Source organism: Vicugna pacos, chromosome 11, assembly GCF_048564905.1.
Source record: "Vicugna pacos chromosome 11, VicPac4, whole genome shotgun sequence".
Lineage (NCBI taxonomy): Eukaryota > Metazoa > Chordata > Mammalia > Artiodactyla > Camelidae > Vicugna > Vicugna pacos.
Window position 1 is genome coordinate 99,767,515 of NC_132997.1, and position 15,495 is coordinate 99,783,009.

Here is a 15,495-nt window from a genome sequence, read left to right on the forward strand (position 1 = left end):
GCAGCAGAGCGGGCTTGGGCTTGGGCAGTGCACCTCGCGCGGGGCGCGAGCGCACTCCGGGCCGTCCCGGCCGCCCTCGGGAGTGATCGGTGGGCAGCTTTGAACTTGAGTCCTTGCTGACAAACGGCCGACCCTCAAGCGTATCTGCACCCCGGTGCCATGCCTGGGCCGCGCGCCTGGAGAGCCAGAACTGGGGCTGCGCCGTCGCCACCAGGTCAGGGCCGAAGCCAGACTGGGGTCTCTCGAGGGGAACCCCTAGGCTCCCGGGACATCCCGGATTCACGGACCCCCACCTTCCCCCCAATACTGCCCAGGCCTTAAATTTACAATGCCAACAATAAGCTTAAAATTTTTGCCATTGAGCCGTGCGGCCCCGATCCAAGTCCACTGCTAGTGAGGAGCCTTGAGCTCCACGCCCGCCCCGCGCCCCCGCCAGCTCCCCCGCCCGCGCGCGGCCCGGCGGAGCGCGGCTCCCGAGCCTAGCGTGGGGCCAGGGCGCCATCTACGGGCGCCGCGCGGCTCCGGGAGCCGCCGCCTCCTCCCTCTCCCGTTCCAGAGCCCGCTCCTCCTCCCGCCGCCGCCGCCGCCGCCCGCGCTCGCCCCGCGTCCGCACCGCGACGCCTGCCACTTATCACAATTACCCGGCGCTCCCCGTGCCATTTTGCTTATGAAACATTGATTGTTAGATATTCGAACTTTTAAGCACTATATTAAAACTTTGAAATGAAGGCGCTCTTCTGCTTGCGATTTTTAGGCACACGATTAAAAGACATGAAATGTAAAGATAATGCAATTTGATTTGTTAGTCTAACTCCGATTTGAGACTTGATGTCCCCAAAGACCAGGCAAGCTTTTCCCCTTTATTTATTTTTATTAAAACATCAATCTACGCTGGAGCTGGGTGAACTCGGTTTCACCTGGAGAACATAAAATTCTCCATACCAGAGAAATAAGCACCTTTCATAAATCAGCGGTATTCCTGACACATCGATCAATTTTTGGTTGTTAATCCGAAAGGAGGAGTTTTAATTGCTTCCTGCGTTCTCGTCCAGGCACCTCGGCGTTTCGACCCCTCCCTCCTTCCCTCCAAGGGTCTCACTTTGTATTGGGGGGAGGGGTGGGTTTTGAAAAATCCGGGGTCCTTCCAGTAAATCCCAGAACCCCCAATCTCTGCCCGCGCCCGTGCGCGCCTCCTTCGCGCCGAGGGCCCCCGGCACGCGCTCACCTCCCCGCAGCCCAGCCAGGAAGGCCTCGAGGAGAGGCCACCCGGAGCCCGCGAGGCCGCCCAGGCAGTGCTCGCCGGCCGCCAAGATGCTGGCCAGGGCGCGGCGCAAAAGTTCAGTGCGAGGCCAGTCCCGGAGTGCCGCCCACGGTCCCGGGCTCCCGCGTCCCCCAGCTCCGCCGCGCGCCTCCGCCGCAGCCCCGGCCCGCGCTCCCACAAGGCAAGGGGAACGCACCCCGGCTCGGGGATCCCGCAGTGCGCGCACGGGCCCCCTGCACCCACCGCCCGGCGGCCCGCGAAGCGCGAAGTTCAACTTTCCTGGCCCTTGGCCTCCGATGGGGACGGGCTGGGGCGAGGAGCCCCCGACGGGACCCCGAGCAGCCCCCGCGCGCTTACCTCCGCCACTCATTCGACGGGCGTCGCGGGGCGCCCTGGCCGCGAGGTGTCGGCGGCGCCGGGCGGCGGGCCGAGAGGGCGTGCGGCGCGGCGCCTTCCCACGTTCCCACCTCCCGCCCTCCCGGGAGAGCCCACGGGCCCGGCCGCGAGCGCGCCAGTGCGCACGCGCCGCGCTGCCTTCCACCGCGGGAGGCGGCGGCGCGGCAGGGGCCGGGCGGGGGCGCGAGGAGGTGCCCGCAGGCGGCCCCGGGGCCGCAGCTGTGCCCCGCGCTCGCCGCCGGGGGGCAGGGACCCCCGGGGCGCCCCCTGGCCGGACGCGGGAACCCTCCGTGGGGAGACCCTTTGGCCGGACCGGAGCCCCGCTCCTAACCTGCGTTTGTAACCTGCTTTGGCCAAAAGCGCGCCAGGGCCGGGACACCTGTCCTGAAGCGAGTCCCAGGCCCTGGGAGACCTAAAAACGTCGGTGTGGACGCGTGCACCCTTCCAAGTGGAGGATGGCGCGGGGTCCCTCGGGCCTTTCTGATAATGTTGGAGAGGGGACAACTTCCTTGGAGGCTAGATGCTACTAATAATCTGGTGAGAAGCATTCTTCTGCCTGGTGGTCACAATGAACTGGAGGAGGCAAGAGACAATCCACAAAGGGGGAGAGGGGCCAAGATTCTCCACCGTCAAAGAAAATGCCTGGCCCTCTCCAAGTGAGCTCTGAGCTCAGGGCATCTTCAGCTGACGTGCTTCTGCACCTCTTGGAGAATGAGGCCAGGCAGCCCTGACCATGCTACTTCTGCCTTTGGCATCTCCTGGCAAATGACCTGACATGGCCCCTTTGCCATGGACATCTGGAGCTGCTCTGTAGGCAAGAAACGGGGTCAGGCGGGCGTGCTCGCATCCCAGACCCTTTGGCTGGCTCTGGGGTTGGAAGGAGCTGACCTGTAAGGAAAACTCCAGTCCTTCCCTCCCCTCCCACATGGCTGCTTGTTTCTCTAATATGCCCCTTGGCCAAAAACCGGGATCTGTCTCCTACTAATTCTTATCTACCTGCTTCCTTAAAACACAAGTGAAGTGCAATGCAGATACCTAAATAAACACAACTTTCACAGCGCGGAGGCTGTCTCCAAGCACCAGTGCGCTGGAATGTGACCCTCACCCTCCATCATTTATTGCTTTTTCTCGCCTGTTTCTTGCTCCTAGATTTGTTTTGTACTCTTTATTTCAGCCTTTTATAGTGAAAGTTGAATGTGCTGAATCATGAAATCTTACTGGAAGGAAAAAGTTATTTTGGGCCATTTATTTCGTAAAAAGCACTCTAGAGAACGCAACCCAGAAACGTGCTTTATTGTGATAGCTTAATGTAAGAAAAGAACTAAATTACTAATATTTCCCCCTTGTCATCTTCCCTTGGGAATCATTTTCAGTGTGAGCCAGCATGAAACCATTTAAGCAAATATGCAGTATTTTAAGATATAAAATTACCCATGTTTTTCGTTTCAGCTCATGTGTGTTAGATGTTATGGCCAGGACCCAAGACAGATAGGCACACACACAGAAAAGTTGGAGGATATGTCCTGGTCACACTGCAACTCCAGCCCTAGTGCCAGACTCCAGAGCTCTGGTCTTCACAAGGTGCCACCACGTGTAGCTTCAGAGGCAAAGGGGGCTGGATTCCAGTATCTTGAATTCACTTTGCAAATGTGGAGCATTGAAACGGCCTTTGCTCAATCAGCATGGCCAGATGGGCTGTGGAATGACATGGAAGAGGCTGAGGGGATAAATTCCATCCTCCAATGATGGCTAGGAGACCCTTCATTGTCCAACCCTCCTCCACACTGTTTGACACCGAGTTCCCACACCACTGCTCTACAGTCTTGCCTGTTCCCTGCGCCCCCGAAGGCTGCCATCGCTGGGCTTCTGTCTCCAAATGTGCCTGTGAGCCTCCGCTGCCCCGAAGTGCCTGCTGCACCTCTCTCTTCCTGAGCTGCTGCTACAGAATGGAGCCTGGACCTCCCCTTGGTGGTCCCGCAGGGGAGATACAGATAGACAGTTCAGGAATGAGAGACGGATGAAGAGCATTTGGCCACGGAGGTCATGATTCTGGCGTCAGGGGCCTGGGAGAGGAATGGCGTTGGTTAGGTGGGTGCCTGGGGGTAAAGACCTGATCTGATGGGATGGTTGGAGGAAGCCCATCATTTTTATGGGCAAGAGAAACTCAGACAGCTCAGCCATTGACAGGCCTCATTAACCCACAGCCTCGTTTTCACGTACAAGTAACAGCACAGAGGTCTCCTTAAGTAGAAATGATCAACTACTTTTTCTGCACCTGACTTACCTGTATACAGTCATTGCTGCCCCCTTCACTGCCCTCCCTTCTCCCTCAAATATTCTTTGGGCTGGGCGAGGCTGTGTGTGCGGTGGTGAGCAAGGCCCTGCCCGCATGCAGCTGGAGGTTCAGTGTGACAGTTAGACAAGTGAGAGTGTGACAGAAAACAGCTTGGTGATGTTTGCATCGGGATAGCCTTCCATAGATCTGACAGTTAAACCCAATTCTCCCAGGCACATAAAAATCAATGTCCATTTCATCTGTCCTGGTCCACGTATGTGTGTTTTGTCACTGGCCACTGTACCTAGAAACGCAAATCCACAAACGTCAATATTCAAACCTGTTCCAATATTTACTTTAATCTCTTCACCCATAACAAGCAATGTGCCTTATGGCTACTGCTAACCAGCCGGCATGGCAAGTGGGAGACAAGGCGGAGACTTAAATGTACCCAAATAGTACGAGCTAGTCCAAGGGCATGGGGGGTGCAGGGGCTCTGTCCCCAAAACTTTGCAGAAGTGAAACTCAGCCACCCAACCCAGAAGTCAGAACTTGATCCTGGCTGTTTTCGGAGCACCAATCGTTTCAGGGATTGTTTGTTTCATTTGCAGGTGTGACACGTGTCTTCACGCGGATTTCCCCCGAGAGAAACTCCTGAAGCCAGGGCCCACCTGTTCCATCATCTGGTTTATTAGTTCTTAGCACAGAGCTGGGGAGACATGGGGACTCAGTAAATCCTTCCTCAGTTAATACTGATGTGATTCCATTGTAGAGACTTCGTATTGTGGAAAGATTCAAACGCACACATATCTTAATAGAACGGGAAGACAGAAACTACTCTCAGAACATTGTCCACTCCTCTTCCTTTCTTACAGGGGAAAATACGTTAATTAAAAAGGCAGCTGCCTTGGTCAAAGATGCTGTGATGCTTTGAGACATCTTTGCCCTTGCCTCTCACTGGAGTGACCCAGGCAAGGGTGACAAAGAAGACAACCCACTGTCTGTATAGGACCACCAGGAAAAGGACCCCTTGTGAGCATTGGGGTGGGGGGAGTGAGGACCCTCAGGGCTGAGTCCCGCCTGGGCCGCGGTGAGCAGCTAGCTGCCCGCAGGACACTAAGCCAGCCAGGGATGACAGGAACTGCTTTCCAGTGCACTTCCTTCTGGGATGTTGGTTTTGGGATGAGACCCGCTTCTCCAAACTGGGGAGATGGACCTTGGGCTCTTGGGGCAGACCTCCCCAGGAGACTGAAGTCAACTGTGAAGACCATTTTCAAGGTGTAAAGGGAGGCAATACACCCCTTACCAAGACATCTCTGCTCCCCCAGCTCCACTGTTGGGGTTGAAGGGAACATAACATGATTCTGTCTAATTGTCATTCTTGGGGGAAATCCCAGGGTGGGAGGTGAAGTTTCCAATGAAAGGTGTGGGGACAGCAGAGCGGTCCCTCACTAACTGTCCCGACTCCCCCAGCTCTGGGGCCACTGGAGATGCAGCTGTGGGGTGAGGGGTCCCACTCAGGTGCTGGAATGTAGGAGGAAGAACGTGACAGCTGGCCTCCCAGGGACTGAGCAAGTCTGAGTCACAGACCAGTGGCAGGATCCCATCAAGCGGACCGAGAACGGTCCCCATCTGCCTCGTCATGGAACGAAGGAGTGGCACACAAGCGTGGGGACACTTGAGAGCTTGGGGCTGGCGGGGCAGCCGGGCTGGCCTTGGCGGGGCCGGAGCGTCAGGGTGGGGTGCTAATTAGGGGGACCATGAGAAGAGTCTCCTCTCAATAAAACTCAGGGTCCCCACTGCACGTGTTCTAGAACAGGGCCACAGCCAAGGAGCGGCATAAGAACGAGGAGACTCCTGAATGTGATCACAGCAAATGTAAACCTGCTAAAGAATATTTTCTCTGCGGACATTAAATCCATTTTGCTTGTTTACCAAGTGTATCTCTGCAATGTCTTTTCATACCACGAATTCTACTAAAAAGAAAATAAGCCATTAAGAAAATGTAAATCATGTACTACTTGTATTTAATTTTTAAACTATCAGAAGACTTTCTAACAAATTCTTTCCAGTCCTGTGTTCTCATCTCTGACAAGACTGACAGGCATGGGATACTATGGAAGTCAGTTCCTCACCGGGCTGGTAATGGCACAGCCCTGGTGTAGGGGCAGAAGTCTAGAGAGGTCCCAGAGGTTTCAGTCCTCTGGTAATCCAGGTACTGCTGGGAAGAGACTTTGCAGACGGAATTAAGATTCCTAATCAGCTGACTTTGGGAGATTATCCTGGACTCTCAGGGTGTAATCACATGAGCCCTTAAGAGCAGATGGGGAAGGAAGCAAGCCAGCGGGATGCAGCAGGAAGGGAGCCAGAGGAGAGACGAGGCAGAAGAAAGTCCAGAGAGAGTCAAAGAATGAACTAACTGGGTCTGCTATTGTCGGAGGGGCCACATGGAAAGCAGGAAGCGGGCACAGGCAGCTTCTGAGCAAAGCTGACCCCAGCTGACAGCCAGCAAGGAAACAGGACTTCAGTCCTACAACCCCAGGAACTGAATTTAGCCCCAAATCAGAAATATCTTGGATGAGGACCCCAGGTTCCAGATGAGAACACAGCCAGGCTGACAGCTTCATTTAGCCTTATGAGATCCCAGCAGAGGACCCAGTCGAGCCTACCCAGGCATCTGACCTGCAGAATTGTGAGACAGTAAGTAGGGTTGTCCAGATTTGTTGTGATTTGTTACAGCAACAACAATGAATACACCCACCTTTGAAGGTGGATGCTCGTCACACAGTGTATCAGTTAGTGGTTGCCATGGTAATGCTGCTAACAAACCTTCCCCAACTCAGCATCTTAAACAATAGCCACGCTCCTCACACATGTCCCTGTAGGTCAGCTGGGGCAGCTCTGCTGATGTCAGCCCAGCTAGTTGGTTCAGGCCAGGTGTGGCTTCACCACATGGGGCAGGAGCACTGGACTCTCCCAGCAACTCTGGGGATGGGCTGCCTTGTTCTCTGTGGGCTCCCTGTTCTCTGTGGCCACAGGCTAGTGTAGATCTGTTCTGAGGCGTGGAGGCCAGGTGGACATCACCAGCACCAAGGAAGAAGGCTAATCCAGCCTCCCAGCCACAGAGTGTGGGGAGATGCACATCATCCCCACTGGGATGCCACAGGTGACGGGGAGGTGGTGACGCAAACCATGGGAAGGAAGATGCAACACAGACACAGGGCTGAATATAAGGTTGCACTCGGATTTTCTGCTGCATGGAGGATCAGCACCCCTAATCCCTGTGGTGCTCAAAGGTCAACTGTACTCTTCTCTATTGTTCCTGCTAAGTACAGCCCAAAACTTGGGATCTTACATGTAAAACAAATATGAAAAGACTGTAAAAGATGCAAAGAGAAGAAAGACCATCTGGAGATCTTGAGACCCAGGGAGCCACATACTGGTGATTTTCTTTGGTTTTCTTTTTGCCTCATATATCTCAGACTTGGAGCTGAAGTTATTGGCGGTCCATAAATGCCAATGGTGCGGACTTTTTAAGATGCTGATCCCTCTAACTAAAGGACTGGGAAAGGGGCAGCCTAGTAAGGCAGAGAACTTTTGGACAATCACTGCTCTATTCCAACCAAATACCATGGAAAGCTGTGCCCATCTCACCCACACCAGCAAGGGCCAAGTGGGGAGCCTAAACTCTCACCCTCAAGAAGCTGTAAGAAGACACCTCAATGGAATGGTGTCAGAAGAGGTTCCCAGTAGGAACAAGGCCCATCCCCATGTGGAGGCCGTGTAGAGAGCAGTATGAGGCACTTCTAACCCTCTGAGCTAGGAAGTATCAGTGGGCAGCCAGAACTCCTACCTCCACCTGGAAGCAATGAGTGCCACTGGAGGCTGGGAGGTAAACCTGGACATCCAGCCCCGACCTGGCAGTAATGAGGTGTGATACCTTCCTCTTCTGTTGCCAGAGCAGTGTCTGAGGAAGCCGACCAAAACAGAAAATTTAAAAAAGATTCAGAGTCTTATGACATAATAACCAAAATGTCCAGGTTTCAATCGAAAATCACTTGTCATACTAAGAACCAGGAATATCTCAAGCTGAATGAAAAGAGACAATCAATAGTTGCCAACACTGAGATGAGATGCTATAATTATCTGACAGGGATGTACAGTAGCCATCATAAGAGTGCTTCAATAAGCAATTACAAATATGCTTGAAACAAATGAAAAAATGGAAACTATCAGAAAAGAAATCAAAGGTCTTAGAAAAGAAATTGAAGATACAAAGAACCAAATGAAACTTATTGACATGAAAATATGGTAACTGAAATTTAAACCTCAATTGATGAGCTCGATAGCATAATTGAGGTGCCAGATGAAAGACTCAGTAAGCTAAATCAAAACAACAAAGGAAACAGATTTTAAGAAATAAACAGCCTCGGGAACATGTGGAATTATAAATAAAGGTCTAACATTTGTGTTACTGGAGTCCCCAAGATGAAGAGAATGAGGACAGAGTTGGAAAAGCACTTGGCAAAAGACATAAACTTACAGATTCAACAAAATGAGTGAACTCCAAACAGGATAAACCCAAGGAAATACACACCAAGACACATGACCGTCAAACCTCTGAAAACTCAAACAAAGAGAAGCACACTGAAAGCAGTGAGAGAAAGACACCTTACCTACAGGGGAAAAGTAAATTTTAATGACAATGGATTTCTCATCAGAAACCATACAAGCCAGAATGTAATGGCAAAAAAAATTATTTTAAGTGTTGAAAGAAAAGAACTGTCAATCCAGAATCCTATATTCAGAAAAAAATGTCCTTCAGGAATAAAAGGGAGATCAAGACATTCTCAGATGAAAGACACTAAGAGAATGTCTTGCCTTATACTTACCCCCAAAAATGATTAAGGGAAGTTCTCTAAATGAGAAAGAAACAGTAAGAGAAGGAACTTTGGAGCATACAAAGAGATAAACATAAAAACACAATAGTTCACTCAAAATGGAATTCTAAAAAGTGTTCAAGTCCCAACAAACAAAAGTCCAAATCCAGACAGCTTCACAAGTGAATTCTACAAAACACTTAAAGAAGAGCTGACACCTATCCTTCTCAAACTGTCCCAAAAAATTGAAGAGAAAGGAATGCTTCTGAACTCATTCTACAAGGCCAGCATCACTCTGATACCAAAACCAAAGATACCACACAAAAAAAGAGAAAATTATAGTCTATTATCACTGATTAACATAGATGCAAAAAGCCTCAACAAAACAGGAGTAGCAAACTGAATTCAACTACACATTGAAAGGATCACATACCTTAATCAAGTAGGATTTGTCCCAGGGATACAAAGAAGGTTCAATATCCAAAAAGCAATCAGTGTGATACACCACGTTAACAAGTTGAAGAATGAAAATCATTAGTTATCTCAATGGATGCAGGAGAAGCTTTTGACACAATTCAACATTCACTTAGGATAAAAAGTGGGCATAGAGGGAACATACCTCAACATAAAAAAGGCCATAGATGACAAACCTACAGCCAAAATCATACTCAACAGGAAAAGCTGAAAGCACTTCCTCAAAGTTCAAGAACAAGACAAGTATGCCCACTTGTACCACTTTTTTTTAACACAGTATTGGAAATCCTAGCCACAGCAATCAGGTAAGGGAAAAAAAGAAATACAAATTTCAGGAAAGAAGCAAAACTGTCCCTGTTTGCAGATGACATGATAGTATGTATTGAAAATCCTAAAGCCACTACCAAAAAATATTTAGAATTAATAAATGAATTCAGCAAAGTTGCAGGATACAAAATTAAGACACAGAAATCTGTTGCATTTTCACATGCTAATAACAAACCATCAGAAAGAGAAATTAAGAAACAATCCCATTTATACTTGCATCAAAAAGAATAAAATACCTAGGAATAAATCCAACTAAAGAGGTAAAATTCTCTGAAAACTATAAGACATTGACGAAAAAAAGATGAAGATGACACAAACAAATGGGAAGATATACCATGCCCATGGACTGGAAGAATTAATGTTGTTAAAATGACCATGCTACCAAAGGCAATCTACAAATTCAATGCAATCTCTATCAAAATGGCATTTTTCACAGAAGTAGAACAAATAATTCTAAAATTTATGTGAAAACATAATAGACCCTGTATAGTCAAAGCAATCTTGAGAAAAAAGAACAAAGCTGGAGGTATCATACTACCTTCCTGATTTCAAACTATATTGCAAAACTACAGTACTCAAAACAGTATGACTGACACAAATCCATATAGATCAATGATACAGAATACAGAGCCCAGAAATAAACCCACACAATTATGGTCAAGTAACCTAAGACAAAGGGGGCAAGAATACACAATGGAGAAAAGACAGCATCTTCAATAAATGGTGTTGGAAAACCTGGACAGCTACACACAAAAGACTCAAACTGGACTGTATTCTTATACCACATACAAAAATAAACTCAAAATAGATTAAAGACTTAAATGTAAGACCTGAAACCATCAAACTCCTAGAAGAAAACACAGACAGTATGCTCTTTGACATGGGTCTTAGCAATACTCTTTGGGATCTTTCTCTTCAGGCAAGGGAAACAAATGCAAAATAAACAAATGAAACTAAAGTAAAAAGCTCTTTCACAGTGAAGGAAACAACAAAACAAAAAGGCAGCCTACTGAATGACAGAAATATTTGCAAATGATAGATGCAATAAGGGGTTAATATCCAAAATTACAAAGAATTCATACAATTAAACATCAAAAAACACAACCTGACTAAAACATAGGCAGAGGATCTGAATAGACATTTTCCCAAAGACATAGAGATGGCCAACCAACACATAAAAAGATATTCAACATCACTAATTATCACAGAAATGTGAATCAAAACCACCTTGAGATACCACCTCCCACCTGTCAGAATGGCTGTTGTTAAAAAGAAAACAAATGGCAAGTTTTGGTGAGGATGTGGAGAAAAGGGAACCCTTCTGCATTGTTGGTGGAAATGTTAACTGGTGCAACCATTATGGAAAACAGTACGGGGGTTCCTCAAAAAAACAAAAATAGGACTACCATATAGTCCACAATTTCACTTCTGGATATTTATCAGAAGAAAATGAAAACATTACTTTGAAAAGATATGTGCACTCCAATGTTCACTGTAGCATTATTTATTACAGCCAAGATATGGAAGTAACATAAGTGTCCACTGAAAGATGAATGGACAAAGAAGATGGATATATACACAATGGAATATTAGGAATATTGCTCATTCATAAAAAAGTGAAATCTTGCCATTTGTAACAACATGGATGGATCTAGAGGATATTGTCCTAAGTGAAATAAGTCAGACAGAGAAAGACAAATACCATATGATCTCATTTACACATGGAATCTAGAAAACAAAAGGAAAGCAGAATCGTAGATACAGAGAACAAACAGGTGACTGCCAGAGGGGAGGGAAGTGCGGAGCGCAAAACAGGTGAAGGGTGTTAAAAGGTGCAAACTTCCAGTTATAAAATAAATAAGCCACAGGGATATAATAAACAGCATAAGTAAATATAGTCAATAATATTTTAGTAAATTTGTATGAGGACAGAAGGTTACTAGACTTATTGTGGTCATCATTTCATAATGTATGCAAGTGTCAAATCACTATGTAGTAAATCTAAAACTAACATTATATTGTACATCAACTGTATTTCAATAAAATATAAAAAATTAAAATTAACTAACCTATTAATTAAAAGTGTTTAAGTAACCCACAGGAAGATAGAAAAAATAAAAAGCAGAGGGAATAAACTGAAAACAAAATTAAAATGGCAAACTTAAGCCCTGATATATCAAAAATGACATTAAATGTAAATGGTCTAAATACACCAGTAAAAAGGCAGAGATTGGCACATTAAAAAACATGACTCGACAATATGCTGTCTACATGAAACTCACTTCAAATACAATGATATAGGTAGATTGAAAGTAGAAGGATGGGAAAAAGATAGATTGTGTGAAAATTAATCAAAAAGAAAGCAGGACTGCCTATATTAATATCAGATAAAGTATATTTCAGAGCAAAGAAAATCACCAGAGATAAAGAGGGACATTATATAGTGATAAAAGAAGACACAGCAACTGATGAAAGAAGACACAGTAATGATGGATGTGTCTGCACCAAAGAAACATCTGCGAAACATGTAAAGCAAAGACTGATAAAAACTGAAAGGAGAAATAGGCAAATCTATAATTGCACTTGGAGAGTTTCTCAATGATTAATAGGGCACTTCAACAGAAAATGAGCAAAGGTGATTTTGGACATGGAAGAACTCAACTACACCACCAATCAACAATTCAATCCAATTAGGATCTAATTGACATTTATAGAACATTCCATTCAACAATGGCATTATACACATTCTTTCCAAGTATCCATGAAACATATACCAATAGAGACCCCATATTCTGGAACATAAGACAGAGCTCAACAAATTTAAAGGAACCAAAAACCTATGGTGTTTTGCCTGACCACAAATGAATGAAACTAATATTCAGTAAGAAAATAATCTTCCAACACTTGGAAACTAAACAATGCACTTCTAAATAATCTCATGAGCCAAATAATGTTTTCAGTGAAATTTTAAAAGTAATGCATTGACCTAAATGAAAATGAAAAAAAATAATGTCTTAAAATGTGTGGAACACAGCTAAAGCATTGCTCGGGAAAATATGCATAGCATTAAATGCACACATTAGGAAAGATGCTGGACCAAGCGGACATTCACGGGCAACTGCGAACGGAGGTCTCACATCTCATACAAAAGTGAATTCAAAATGGATCCTGGACTTAGAGTAAGATGGAAACCTACAAAACTTCTAGAAATAAACATGGGAGGAAATCTTGGAGATCTAGGGTAGTAAAAACATTCTTAGACTTGTCACAAAAGCACAACCCATAAATAGAAAAAAATAGGTAAACTGGATTTTTTATATATGTTGGGAAAGGCAGTCTCTTACTTGTAGTCTTTCAACTCCCCGGCCCACTTGGCCACATAAGAATGGGCCTCGGCAACAGGCACATGAAAAAATGCTTGGTATTGCTAATTATCAGAGAAATGCAAATCAAAACTACAATAAAGTATCACCTCACACCAGCCAGAATGGCCATCATCAAAAAGTCTACAAATAATAAATGCTGGAGCAGAAGTGAAGAAAAGGGAACCCTCCTACACTGCTGGTGGGAATGTATTTTGGTGCAGCCGTTGTGGAAAACAGAATGGAGATTCTTCAAAAAAACTAAAAATAGACCTACCATACGATCCAGCAGTCCCACTCCTGGGCAGGTACCCAGAGGGAACTCTAATTCAAAAAGATACACACACCCCAGTGTTCATAGCAGCACTGTTTACAACAGCCAAGACATGGAAACAACCCAAATGCCCATCAACAGATGACTGGATAATAAAGATGTGGTGTGTATATACACACACACACACACACACACATACACATACATACATATACATACACTACTCAGCCATAACAGGAATAAAATAATGCCATTTGCTGCAACATGGAGATCGTCATTCTGAGTGAAGTAAGCCAGAAAGAGAAAGAAAAATACCATATGATATCGCTTATATGTGGAATCAAAAAAAAAAGACACAAAAGAACTTCTTTACAAAACAGAAATAGACTCACAGACATAGAAAACAAACTTACGGTTACCAAGGGTGAAAGGGCGTGGGAAAAGATAAATTGGGAGTTCGAGATTTGCAGATACTAACTAGTACATATAAAATAGATAAACAACAAGTTTCTTCTCTATAGCACGGAACTATACGCAATAGACTGTAGTAACCTTAATGAAAAAGAATATGAAAACGAATATATATGTGTTCATGTATGACTGAAGCGTTATGCAGAACACCAGAAATTGACACAATAGTGTAAACTGATTATACTTCAATTTTTTTTTAAATGGGCCTTGGACCTGGAACACTTCCTCATCAAGAGACAAAGGGCCTGCACAACCTTCCCGGACTTGCCACCCTGTGTTTCGGACTCAGTGTGTGCTCCTGTGTTCTGCTTAGGTACCTGGCCAGCCCCACTGTGGTACTGTCCCCTGCAGGGAGGGGACAGGGCCCTTCCGATGCAGCACAAGAGGGCTGCGTGCAGCCAGTGGCCCTGCATCTGCTGCCGGGAGGCGCCTGCTGGTGTGGGACCGACACCCGCTCCTTAAGCAGATCCGGCTGAGTCTCTTTGTGTCAGAAAAACGCTGTTCCGTGCAGGGCTCATCTGTGCTGTGTCATCCTTGGTGCCTCTAAGATCAGGATGCACTGGGCAGAGGTGCTCAGACTTCTCCTCCTGGTGGCAGTGCCACTTGCTGGACAAAATGTTTTAAAACTTGGTTTAAGCACTCACCTATTGAAACATCTGTGCTGTTTCCTGGTTTTGGCTATTATGAGTGACGCTGCTACCAACATCCATGTGCAGGGTTCTGTGTGAGCATGAGTTTCTGCTCTGCAAAAGATCCTGGTAAGAAGAGGAAAAGATAAGTGACAGACTAGGAGGAAATATTTGCAGACTGAAAATCTGACAAAGGACTAGTTTCTAGACCACACACAGAACCCTCAAAACTCAACAGTAAAAACGCACACCATCTAATGAGAAGATAAACTAAAGCTGTGAAGAAACGTTTCACCAAAGAGGGTCTACAGACAGCAAATGGTCCCATGAAAAGATTGCGACCTCATAGTCATTAGAGAAATGCACATTAAAGCCTCAGCGAGATACCATAACCTCCTATTAGAATGGCCAACGTGACAACCAGTGGCGCACCGAGCCCTGGCGTGCACGCGGGAAAACCGGGTCGCTCACATGCGCCGGCGGGAAGGAATCACAGCAGCACGCGGCCGCTGCAGAAGACAGTTGGGTGGTTTCTTTAGAAGCCCAACATGCACGCACTCTACAGGTGGCAGTTGCACCCTGGGCGTCATCCTGGAGGAAGGGAAGCTGACATCCACACAAATATGGGTACACGAATGTGGGAGCATCTCTGTTCACTGTAGCCAAAACCTGGAACAGCTCAGATGACCTTCAGCCCGGGAGCACTTCAGCCCTGCACGCCATACAGACGAAGGGAAGGAGAGACGTGCCGATGCACGTGCCAGCCTGGATGGATCGATGGCCAGAGCATTCTGCTGAGTGAGAAAACCCCAAAGCTCACACACAGGACGATTCCACGTACACGGCATTCTTGACATGACAACTACAGAACTAGATGACACGTCAGTGGTCCCCTGCGGTGCGGGCAGGGGAGAAGCGTGGCTGTGAGGGGCACGAGGAGGGCTCCCCGTGCTGGTGGAAATGCTGTGCCCGGCCTCCGTCGCCCTGGGTCTCCTGGCCGTGGCGCTGCACCACCGCTGTGCAAGACGTCGTTGCTGGGGGAACCAGGAAGAGCAGACGTGGGGTCTCTCTGGATTATTCTTTACAACTGCATGTGCACCTGCACTGATCTCAACATTAAAAAAGCGAGTTAAAAAGCTATAAAGT